This window comes from Chrysochloris asiatica, unplaced genomic scaffold, assembly GCF_000296735.1.
Source record: "Chrysochloris asiatica unplaced genomic scaffold, ChrAsi1.0 scaffold00362, whole genome shotgun sequence".
NCBI lineage: Eukaryota > Metazoa > Chordata > Mammalia > Afrosoricida > Chrysochloridae > Chrysochloris > Chrysochloris asiatica.
Window position 1 is genome coordinate 110,917 of NW_006408880.1, and position 11,576 is coordinate 122,492.

At 39.2% G+C, this 11,576-nt stretch overlaps 1 pseudogene; it reads right to left on the reverse strand.

Moving 5' to 3' along the window:
- Positions 1-7,792: 7,792 nt before the first annotated feature.
- Positions 7,793-8,747, reverse strand: LOC102842465 (annotated as a pseudogene).
- Positions 8,748-11,576: the final 2,829 nt, after the last annotated feature.

An 11,576-nucleotide genomic window follows, 5' to 3' on the forward strand; every position in this document is an offset into this window, starting at 1 on the left:
TAGGGGTCCTCACAAACTATTTCCGGATTGAGTGCCCTGAACATAGATAACACCAAGACCAATAGGAACTCCACAGCAAAAAAAAAAAAAAAAAAGAGAGAGAGAGAGAGAGACAGAGAGGGAAGGAGAAATAAATCAGGAAGATTTAATAAACATGAACACGACAGAAATGAAAATGAAAAGAAAACCCACAAACAATATGAATTCAGTATAGAAAATTATGTGGAAGAAAGAATGCATTAGCACTATAAAAATATACATACACAAACAGATAGCAATCACTTCATATGTATTAATAATTATATTGACTGTTTGCTGTTGTTGTTGTTAAGTGTTGTCGAGTTGGTTTCTACTCATAGCAACCCTGTGTAGGGTTTCCTAGGAGCAGCTGGTGAGTTTGAACTGCTAATTTTGCAGTTGAAATCAACCTTGCTGTCCAGCACATTATGCTGCAGCACCGCACCAAAAGAGTCTAGACACTGGTCATCTGTTTCATAGCCCTTTGTACTTACCATGCAGGCTTTCCAATTTTCTCCAAACAAATTGGAAATGATTATATTGGAAATAAAATTTGCCCTCAAAAAAATCTTAAGTTGTCACAAAAATGTGAAAATATTTTACATATAAATGTAAAGATGACTGTTACTTCTTAAAAAGAAAACAGAAAGAGGGTTTATGAATGTTGATAAACTGTCTTCATGGTGCAAAAGCTTAACATATTCAGCTACTCACTGGAAATCCAGTGGTTTGAGTCTACCCAGATGCTCACATAAATAAAAGCCTAGTGATCTACCTCTGAAAAATAGCCATTAAAATCCTTAGCTGCACAATGTTACTCTGGAACACATGGGCTGCCATAAATTGAAGCTGATTCCATGCATTTGGTTATTGTGGTTGATGCTAATAGGAAGGTTAAGAAGACATCTGTCCAGTTTTGAAGACCAGTGTCCCTTTATCATGAACATCAACATTCCAGCTGCACCTCTTTGTCTTAAAACAGTCACAAATATATTACAGTTCTTATTTCACCAACACAATATCATTTAAAATACTCACTTCCTTTGACCAAAGGACAAATAACTGGTGTTTCTAAAAGGGCATATTTTAATCAACTTGAATGCTTACACTAATGGTAACAACAAAACAAAATAGGGTGAGTACCACGTGAAATCTCAGGAATTCAGCAGACTTCTAGTATTAATCTTGTAAGTTTTATTCTGAAAGCACCTGAGACCAGGTCCTACTACTTTTTTTCAGAAAGGTGACAATGATTGGTAGGGGCTATGAGGTCACTTCATGAGCCCTTCATTAAAGTAGCAGAAATATATCTTCAAGTATCTCACAAACTATAAATTTGTCCCTTTTCAGTGTTGCAGTCTTTTTTTTTTTTTTAATGTTTTATTTTGAATTATGTGATAGTTTACATGGAAGAACATTAACATTCATCCCATAGTATATCCTTTCATTGCCATAGTTACAATCCCCTCCATGCATCATCAACCAACCAAAGAGTATACCCTGCAAGCCTGCCACCTGGTCATCAGCACACAGCCCCTCTCTCTCTCTGGATATAAAGTCCCCAGCCATTCCATCTCACCATGTCATCTTCTCTCCCTCCATATCTGACATCACTCTTTCTCTGTGTAGGATTCCACTGTCCGGTCTTCTCCCTTGATGGTCCCAGGAACTGCAAAGTAAATCACTCCCCTCCTTTTGCTACAAAACATCTACCTTTACATTTCCAACCCTAACAGTCAGTCCTTATAACATTTATTCACTATTGTATCACAAGAAACCTAGCTGCATCTCCTTTCATCAGCCCCGCCTAGACAGATTGGATACTACTCAGTGGCTATTCTACCTTCCCCCACATCTTCTGGATCTAGGCTTCCTCTTGAAAGCTTGTAAGCCAGTCACTTCTTGCCTTTGTAGCCCCCCAACCCCATTTTGGGTAGCCAATGTCTAAGTTGCCCATCCCTGTCTATTCTGTGTATGGAGGGGGTGGGAATGATACAAGCTGTAAAGATTTGTTCCCTCTTTTGATCTACTGCATCCATAGGTGTAGATCAAGTTCATCAAATTAAGTCAGATTACTCTTTTTCCTCTATTTTCTTTTCTTGTTGAGCTCTGATCATCCAGTCATTGAAGCCAGGTCAAGTGGATATTATCTGCAAGTGTGGGTGTTCTTATGCATATACCCTCTCTTCTTAATAGCTACACCCTTCACTCTCCACTCTAGTCCTCTGTGGCTATGTCACTGACTCTGGGCTCAAGAGTTCCCAGGTTTTGCGACACAGCTAGCCAACCAGGTCTCCACCCGGTTTCACGGAGTCTAGTGAACATTGTAGGGCTTAGCTCGTAGCTTCACTGCTGTTTTTCCCTCACTTCCCCTTATCAGTGATGAATGTGGTCATCAATCAGAGTGTGTAATTCCATTGAGTCTTAGTCTTGGAAGGGGGTTTGCCCTGAGGAGACCCGACCATTTGCCTTGACGTCTCCTGAGTAACTTGTTTGTTCTTGTAGTAATTAGTCTGACTTCCTTTATTGTTTTGTATTTTTCCTGTAGGTCTTTCTTTCAAGGAGTATCTTCTGTTCTTCTAGCCACTCCAGGCTGGTCTGCCTGTCCTTTCAAGTGGAAATTTCCCACTTTAGAAGATTCTGGATGCAGTTCAGGATTCCACCTATGGTCTTATGTAATACAGAGGCTCCACAGGAAACCTCCTTCACTGGGCACTTTGTAGCCCCATTTTAGGTATTTCAATTAGTTATAAGAATGTTGTTTATTGGTCCAGTGGTGAGGATTTTTGCTTTCTTTACATTGAGATATAACTTTAATAAGCAACATTCTTATCAATGGAGAAAAGATGGAAGTTATCAAGGACATCATTCTTCTTGGATTAACTATCAACACTCACGGAAGCAGCAGTCAAGAAATCAAACAATGTATTGCATTAGGTAAATCTGCTGTACAAGACCTTTTTAAAGTGTTGAAGAGCAAATATGTCAGCTTGAGGACTAAGGTGCACCTGACCCAAGCCATGGTATTTTCAACAACCTCATATGCATGTGGAAGCTGGACAGTGAATAAGGAAGACCGTAGAATAACTGATGCCTTTGAGTTATGGTGTTGGAAGAGAATGTTGAAAGTGCCATGGGTTGCCAAAAGAAGCAATAAAGCCATTTTGGAAGAAGTGCAGCCAGAGTGCTCCTTAGAGTCCAAGATGGCCAAACTTTGTCTCTCATACTTTGGACATATTGTCAAGAGGGACCAGTAACTGGAGAAGGATATCATGTTTGGTAAGGTGGAGGGTCAGAGAAAAAGAGGAAGACCCACAACAAGATAGATTGGCCAAGTGGCAGCATCGATGTACTCAAGCGTGGCAACAGTAGTGAGGTTGGCCCAGGATTGGGCAGTGTTTCATTCTGATGTGCATAAGGTCGCTATGGGTCGGTACTGACTCAATGGCACCTAACAACAACAATAACAATCAGTTATAAGCAGAAGATAGACTTACAAGTTTTCTATGGTGATATTTCTGGCTATTCCTTTCTCTCCCCCTCCAGTGTCTATTTTATAATGGTATGCCAGATCAACCAAGGGTCAAAAGACAGGCAAGCATCTTAATAGTATTTCCTCCTCTTTTCCCCATTCCAATCATTTCTCAGTCTCTGTATCCCAGAGCTCTGTTGTTCCAAGCTTGTGCATACATCATTATTTACTTCTGTCCCACTTAGCCCATGCAAACCTGCCTAATTGTTTTCCTGCCCACTTTGTTCTTCCATACCCCTCTCCCTTCTTGTATATTGCTCCCTCTCCCTAGTGCCCAAACTATCCTGTGTCTATTCCCTACCCTCTGCTCCACTTTCCCCTCCTTCCCCTCATCCTACCACCCACATGCTGGTAACCAGCAAAGAATCCCCGTTCTCCCCCCTTTAGTATGGGTGCTTTTTCTTAGTCTTTTACAGCAGTGGTCCTGTGCAGTATTTCTCCTTTTGTGACTGACTAATTTCACTCAACATAGTGTCCTCAAGTTTGACCCATGTTATGGGGTGGCTTGCAGCTTCCTTGTTATTCTTCAAGGTAGCATAATATCCCATTGTGTGTATGTGCCACAGTTTGTTTATCCATTCTTCAGTTGATAGGAATACTGCACTCTTCTAATAAGAACAAGAAACATCCAGAAGAGGGTTCAGCCCATGTCAAGAAGTTCAGTATCTTACTAGCAAATGACTACACACTAGATGCAAGTAATAAAATTAGAAACATATCTTCACTTTTCCCATGTTGTTGATTATCAATCCAAACAGAAGTACAATCCAAGCCAGGCCAGAAATACTCTTCATAAATATTTGGACCCATGGACTTTGTCCTGACTCTGCCTTCGTAATAAGATTGAGAAGATTAGCATTCTTGGATCTACCTCTGGAATTTTCAAAGTAGCATTTGTAGAAAATAAAAACTTCTCTTGACTAGTACAGGTTGCCTCCAAGTTGTTGGGCCTGGAGATCAGGACTATGGTCTCAGAGGACACCATGGTCAATTGGCATATCATAGTCCACAAAGACAATGTTTTAAATCCTACTTCGGTGAAAAATGACTAGGATATTAAAAGTTCATGAACAAGGAGCAACTGTTGGTGAATGAACTCCTTTTATCACATCTTTAAGTATCTAGGGCTCCCGTCAGATTTCTTGCATTCACTACGTCTCAGAAGCATAAACATAAATCACAACAGAAGTATAAATTTGCTGCCAGTTACAAATATGAAAATACCAGGTTTTTTCTTTATTCTTCATCTGAGAATCAGAACATTGCAGATGATTATTCTAGGCACAGTGAGAGAGAGAATAAGCAAGTAAGCAAGCTCATGAGGGTTATGCAGAAATACTAAATATGTGGTTGTAAGACTTGTGTTCTATATTTCTGAAATAGTAACACATTCTTACTGTGGATTGATGTCACAGTTAATTTTTTTCAGTTACATGATGTCTTCTATGGTTTTTTCAATAGCATCAGGGTGAAAACTTACTGAAGTCTGCAATAGCTGAAAAACATGTTTCAGTCACTTCCTCTGTCCCAATACCAGGTCTGCTTGGCTAGAGATTTCACATATTTGTTTTAACATTCAATATAAAAATAAACTAAAAGCAGTAATTGACGTGGTGTGCTTAAATTCTACTAAGTTTGACATTTTCACAATAGAGGTAGTACAACTCTCCTGACTAAGGTCATTAACATAAACAGAACTACATATGGAAACTACCCATGGCTATTTATTTTTTGGGTTTTGCTTATTTGTTTGTTTGCTTGTTTTTACCATTTTCATCTGTTTCATATTACTTATGTTAAAATATACTTTCTTTTCCACACACAAAAAAGAGTTCATGATGACCATCTAAGATGCAGCTATTGGTCAGTCTCTCCATGTGTGGAAAAAAGAAGAGTGGTGAAAATTATAGATGCTTAGAATCGATTAGTACAATGAACTAATGGAACACATGAACATCAGTCTCTATGGCTCAAATGAGAAAACTAGATAGTGCCTGGCTACCACTTCCAACTCCTCTGAAAGGGATCCTATTCCAAATGGGATTATAATCACTCTAAAAGCAAAACAAATAAATAAACCCTCTGCTGTCAAGTTAATTTCTACACATAATGGTCCTATGGGACAGAGTAGAACTGCTCCATGGAGTTTCTGAGAGTGTAAATCTTTATGGGAGCATGGAACCTCATCTTTTTCCCACAGAGCAGTTGATGGGTTTGAACTAGTAAGCAGTTAGCAGCCCAAAACTTAACTCACTGTGCCATCAGACTCTTTATAGTCACTACTATGAATAATATTGCAAAGAATGGGTATTCCAGAACACTTAATTGTTTATAAAGAACCTGTACATGACCAAGAAGCAGTCATTCAACAACAAAAAAGGGAATACTGAATGGTTTAAAGTCAGAAAGTTGTACATCAGGGTTATATCTTTTAACCATATTTATTCCATCTGTATGCCAAGCAAATAATCTTAGAGACTGGATTATATGAGGAAGAACATGGCATCAAAACTGGAGGAAGACTCATTAACAAACTTTGATACTCAGATAACACAACCTTGCTTGCTGGAATCAAAGGGGACTTAAAAAGATCAAATACTGCATCCTTTAGCATAGATTGCATTGCAGTGTAAAGAAAACAAAAATCCTCACCACTGGAAGAATAAACAACATCATGATAAATGGAGAAAAGATTGAAGTTGTCAGATACTTTAGTTTGTTTGGATCCACAATCAATACTCGTGGAAGTAACAGTCAAGAAATCCAAGGACGTATTGCATTAGGTAAATCTGTTGCAAAAGATGTTTTTAAAGTGTTAAAGAACAGGAATCAGTTTGAGGATTAAGGAGTGCCTGATCCAAGCCATGGTGTTTTCAATAGTCTCACGTGCATGTGAAAGTTGGACAAAGAATATGTAAGACCATAGAAGAATTGATGCATTTGAATTATGGTGTTAAAAGAAGAATATAAAAGATACTATAGACTGCCAGAAAAATAAACAAATTTGTGTTGGAAGAAGTAGTTAGAATGCCCCTTAGAAGCCAGGATGGTGAGACTTCATTTCTCATAATTGAGACATGTAATTAGCAAGGACCAGTCCCAGGAGAAGGACATCATGCTAGGTCAAGTGGAGGGTCAGTTAAAAAGAGGAAGACCACCAAAGCGATGGATTGACACAGTGGCACCAGCAATGGGATCAAACGTAACAACAATTATAAGGATGATGAAGGACCAGAAACTGCATTGTTCTGTTGAGCATAGGGTCACAAAGAGTTGGTACTGACTGGACAGCACCTAACAACAAGAACAACATGGTTTAGGATTTACAACATGTGTTTTGAGGGATATAATCCATTCCATAATATTCTACCCTTTGATTCCTAAAATTTATGTCCTTTCACATATAAAACACATTCACTCCATCACATTATCCCAAAAGTCTTAAATCAACCCTGAATCTAAAATCTCTTTTTCTGAACCACTTAAATCAAATATGGGATTGACTTTAGACATATTCCATTCTGGGTAATATATTCACTTTCATCTGTGAGACTACTAAATCTAGAATATAAATTATAAGCTTCCAAATTACAATGGTGAAATATGCACAAGGTAGACATTTTCATTACAGATGGGAGAAAAATCAAAGAAATGCTAAAGGCTAATCAAGTTAAAACAATTTATATTAGCTCTCACAGCTTGAAAATAATTCTGTTTACTAAGACCATCTGGGTAATAACTCTGCCCTTCAGAACCTAGGTGTAGACCATACTTTCTGGATTCTGGGTAAAGTCTCCTCAACTCTGGACTTCAGCTTTACCTTCAAGACCTACTGGAGTAAGTAGCATCTCTGTTCTCTTTACTTTGGGTGCCCCATTCTAATATAACTGAGTGATAACCCCCAATGCCTGAGCCCTATCAGACCCCTTTCTTCTGCCCTTTGGGTATAACAATCCACCCCCTCAGCTTTAAGTGGCAGCCCCTCTCCTCTTGTTATGCCTACACAGCAGCCCCATATTCTGGAACCTAGCTGGTGAATACCTGATTCTTTGAAACCATGGAAGCTGGCACCTCTAAGCTTTCAAACCTAGAAGACCATGGCTTCATCTCTTAAATTCTAGGAGAACGTAGTTCTACCCTTTTAAACGGAGACAGCCCTGCTTCCTATGCTCCTTCGAATAATTCTACTTATCTCCAAACCTCTCCAGACATAGTCCTTTTCTTTTCTTGAAGGACAAAGCTTTATCTCCTTTGATATGTTTCCTGGCTGTAGAATTTCAAGAGACACACAGCTTTCCTTCCTTTTGTCTTATCTAGGGGGTAACTAGTGGGCTGCTGCCCATAGCTGCTCTGCTGCCCATTGGTGTTCTGCTGAGAGTAACTGTCCTGATCATAGCCAGTCATCTGTGAAGAGGAATAGCTGGTAGGAGGATAGGATGGAGGTGTAGTGACTGGCTGCATGGGATAGCTCCCATGAACCTGGGGATAACTGTAGTTACTCTGTCCATACCCCATGCTGGGCTGGTTATAACTTCCTGTGTTAGACTGAGGTTGACTAGTCTCAGCGGGTTTGTTACCATCCTGTTGTCTTGCAGGTGCGGTGGCTGCTGCCTGTTGCCCATATATTGAATAGGCAAGTTGAGTGCCGTAGGCAGACTGAGCTACATAGGAGGTCTGGGTGGTGGTCACAGTAGCAGTGGTGGTATCATCGTAAGCACCAGTGCCATAGCCCTAGACAGGCTAGCTATAGGCCTGCGGGGCAGCTGAAGTATTATAACCAGTAGGAGGCTGTCCATAAGAGGTTGCATAGGTGGTCTGCCCATAGGTTGCAGTGGTCTGAGTCTGGGTATTTTCTTTTTGTTTTTGTGTGCCGTGGAGTCGATTCCGACTCCTAGCAACACTGTGCAGGGTTTCCGAGGCTGTAAATCTTTACGGGAGCAGAACGCTTCATCTTTTTCCCGCGGAACAGCTGGTAGTTTCGAACTGCTGACCTTGCGTCTGGCAGCCCGATTCGTAACCACTACGCTACCAGAGCCTGGGTATAGCTGACATCAATTGGTTGTCCATACGTTCCATAACTTTGGGGCCCATATGCCTGGGTGGTTTGTGCATATCTTTGAGTGGGCTGGGCAGTGTAAGTACTGTAGCCCTGCTGGGCTGCAGCCTGGCTGTAGGTACCGTAATCCGTGGACGCCATTTTTGCTCCTTCCTCCTCATTCTCTCCCTTCAGTCTACATGATGGTTTTACTACTGTGGCAGTTGTTTAGATCTGTCAGGTTTAATCGCGGTGAGCGTTTTAGAACATGTGTCCTGAGCTGAACAACAGACTTTTCCAAATCGCTAAGTTTTGTTTTCATTTTGCGCAGTTCATTTTTAAGTCTACCTCTTTCCTCTCAGAGTTTACTCTAAGTAGCAAGGAGAAACAAAGTGACCCCTTTAAGATCTTGCTTAAATATCACTTCGGCCAAAATCTAAATTCATCATTTATAAGTCCAACCATCACCAAATATTTGAATTTAATTCAAACAAGTTCTTTGCCATTGCACAGAAATAATTTTTCTTCTTTCATTTACTTCATTCACATATTCATATTTTATTTTCAACAGAAACACATTTAATTTTCACATTCTGTTAATGGTTCCATATATAATCTCTAATATAATACTTTCTCTATGGTTTTCTTCACTTCTTTCTGAGCCCTGAGTAGGACTGCCTTTGACATCCATAATTCTACCAACAGTTTAACAGTTTTTCCAAGGTAAATTTATGCTTTCACTATTTGGAAACTTTAAACTCTTTCCATCGCTAACAATTACCCAATTCCAAAACCATTCCCACATTTTAGGGACACTCTTCCCATCGCTAACAATTACCCAATTCCAAAACCATTCCCACATTTTAGGGACCAAATTCTTAGATATCTAGGGTTATTATAGCAGAAATATCACAAGTGGTTAGATTTTATGAACAGAAATTTATTTTCTCATAGTTAGGAGGCTAGAAGTCTGAAATCAGGGCATGAATCCAGGGGAAGATTTCTCTTTGTTGGTTCTAGAGAAAGGTTCTTATCTCCAAAGATTTTATCCCTTAGTTATTTGGTGATCTGCACGTGACATGGCATTTATCTTGTGCCATCTCAGCTCTCTGGTTTGCTTGTTAGATAATTACTTAAGTACTGTATACTAGTACTGTCTTATTACCATAATAAAGAAAACTCACCACCATTTAGTCAATTCTGATTCATATCAAACCTATAAAACAGAATAGAACTGCCCCACAGGGTTTCCAAGGCTGATAGTGGTTACAAGTTAGACTGCTAACCTCAAGATAAGTAGTTCAAAACTGCCAGCTGTTCCATGGGAGAAAGAGGAGGCTTTCTGCTCCTGTAAAGATTTACAACTTCAGAAGCCCTGTACAGGGTCACTAAGAGTTGCAACCAACTCCACGGCACACACCACCAATTTTTGCAGAAGCAGATTGCCTGCCACATCTTTCTCCCACAGAGTGGCTGGTGTGTTCAAATCTCTGACATTCCACTTAGCAGATGAGTGCTTAACCATTACACCACCACGACACCCATTCCCAAATGGGATTATAACCACTACAGGGGTTAAGATTTACAGTACATATTTGGGGATGGTACAATTTAATTCATAACAGACATTCTACCAAAACATCTTCTGGACACCAAATCCATGATGTCTGTACCATATTATCACAAAGATTGCTTCATTTAAAAAGCTTCTTCTAGCAGCTAGTTTCTTCTTACTATTCAGGTAAAGATACTTGGGATTGGACTAAGAGATAGGGACACATTCCTTCAGTGTGTTCCATGTTTCTTCACTGCCTTTCTGCTCCTTCTATTCTATTTTCCCCTCAAAAAACAGTCATGAAAATAGACTCCAATAAATTAATTCCTAGTGGGTCCACCAGCATTCTCATATTTAGGTAAAAGAATCATTTAAAAATATAATTCCAGACATTTACATTAACAGCCAAAAAGAGTTGTAAAAGTTGAATAAACTTCCTACATAGATAGATATTAGATAAACAAATGAGATAGGAGACAGGTACTAAGAAACTAAACTATTCTCTAGATTTTTTCTTCAATACTGTATTTTATGTTTATGTGCTTTCAACATATGTAAGGTCCCATGTGTGATACAATTTCCATCTACATTTTCCCTTTTAGTGTACTGACCATTTCTTCAAAGAGCATTGCAAGAAAAAAAGCACATTATTCAGAAATATTTCTGAGGAAAATTTACACAACTGAGAATCACTTTTTTTGCGGATGGCAGAGTTGATATGAGATATCTCTACAGAGTAGCAGATTCAATTTGTGAAATATAAAGAAAACAAACAGTTCAATGTTTCAGAATGTGGAGGAAAGAACTTCATTTTACTTCATCTTTGGCTTTGGGTTCAATAGACTTCTTTGATTGCCTCTGAAGGCAATGTTGCAGCAAATCAAGATACTTTTGATTTCATACATCATTTATAACTTCTACAGCAATTCTATCAAGTTAACACATTATTCTTCCAGACCAAAGAAGCAATATCCTGATTTTGTTTTTCCAACTAGTTGCTAGGATGTCTTAAGTACAAATAGTTTTCATTTCTATGTTGTTGCTATTGTTAAGTGCCACTGAATCAGTTCTGACTCATAGCTACCCTGTATAGGGTTTCCAGGGAGCAGTTGGTGGGTTTGAACTGCCAACCTTATAGTTAGCAGTCCAGTGCTGATCTTACAATGCCACATCAGGATGGTCCCAAATTTCAAATCACTATCAGATAATTTTAGCCAGACCTAGACTACCCTTTGACTTCTCCTCTAAAATGTAAAATTTTCATCAGCCTCCTCAGGTTTAATCCTTGCAATCACAACTTCATCTATGGCCTGTACTCAAAAATTACCTGTACTGAAAAACCTCTCCTATAACTTTATATTGGAATCCTGGTTTAGGATAAGCACTGAACATTAGGTTTGGTTTGAACCACAGGTCAGTGGTTCAAACTCACCAGC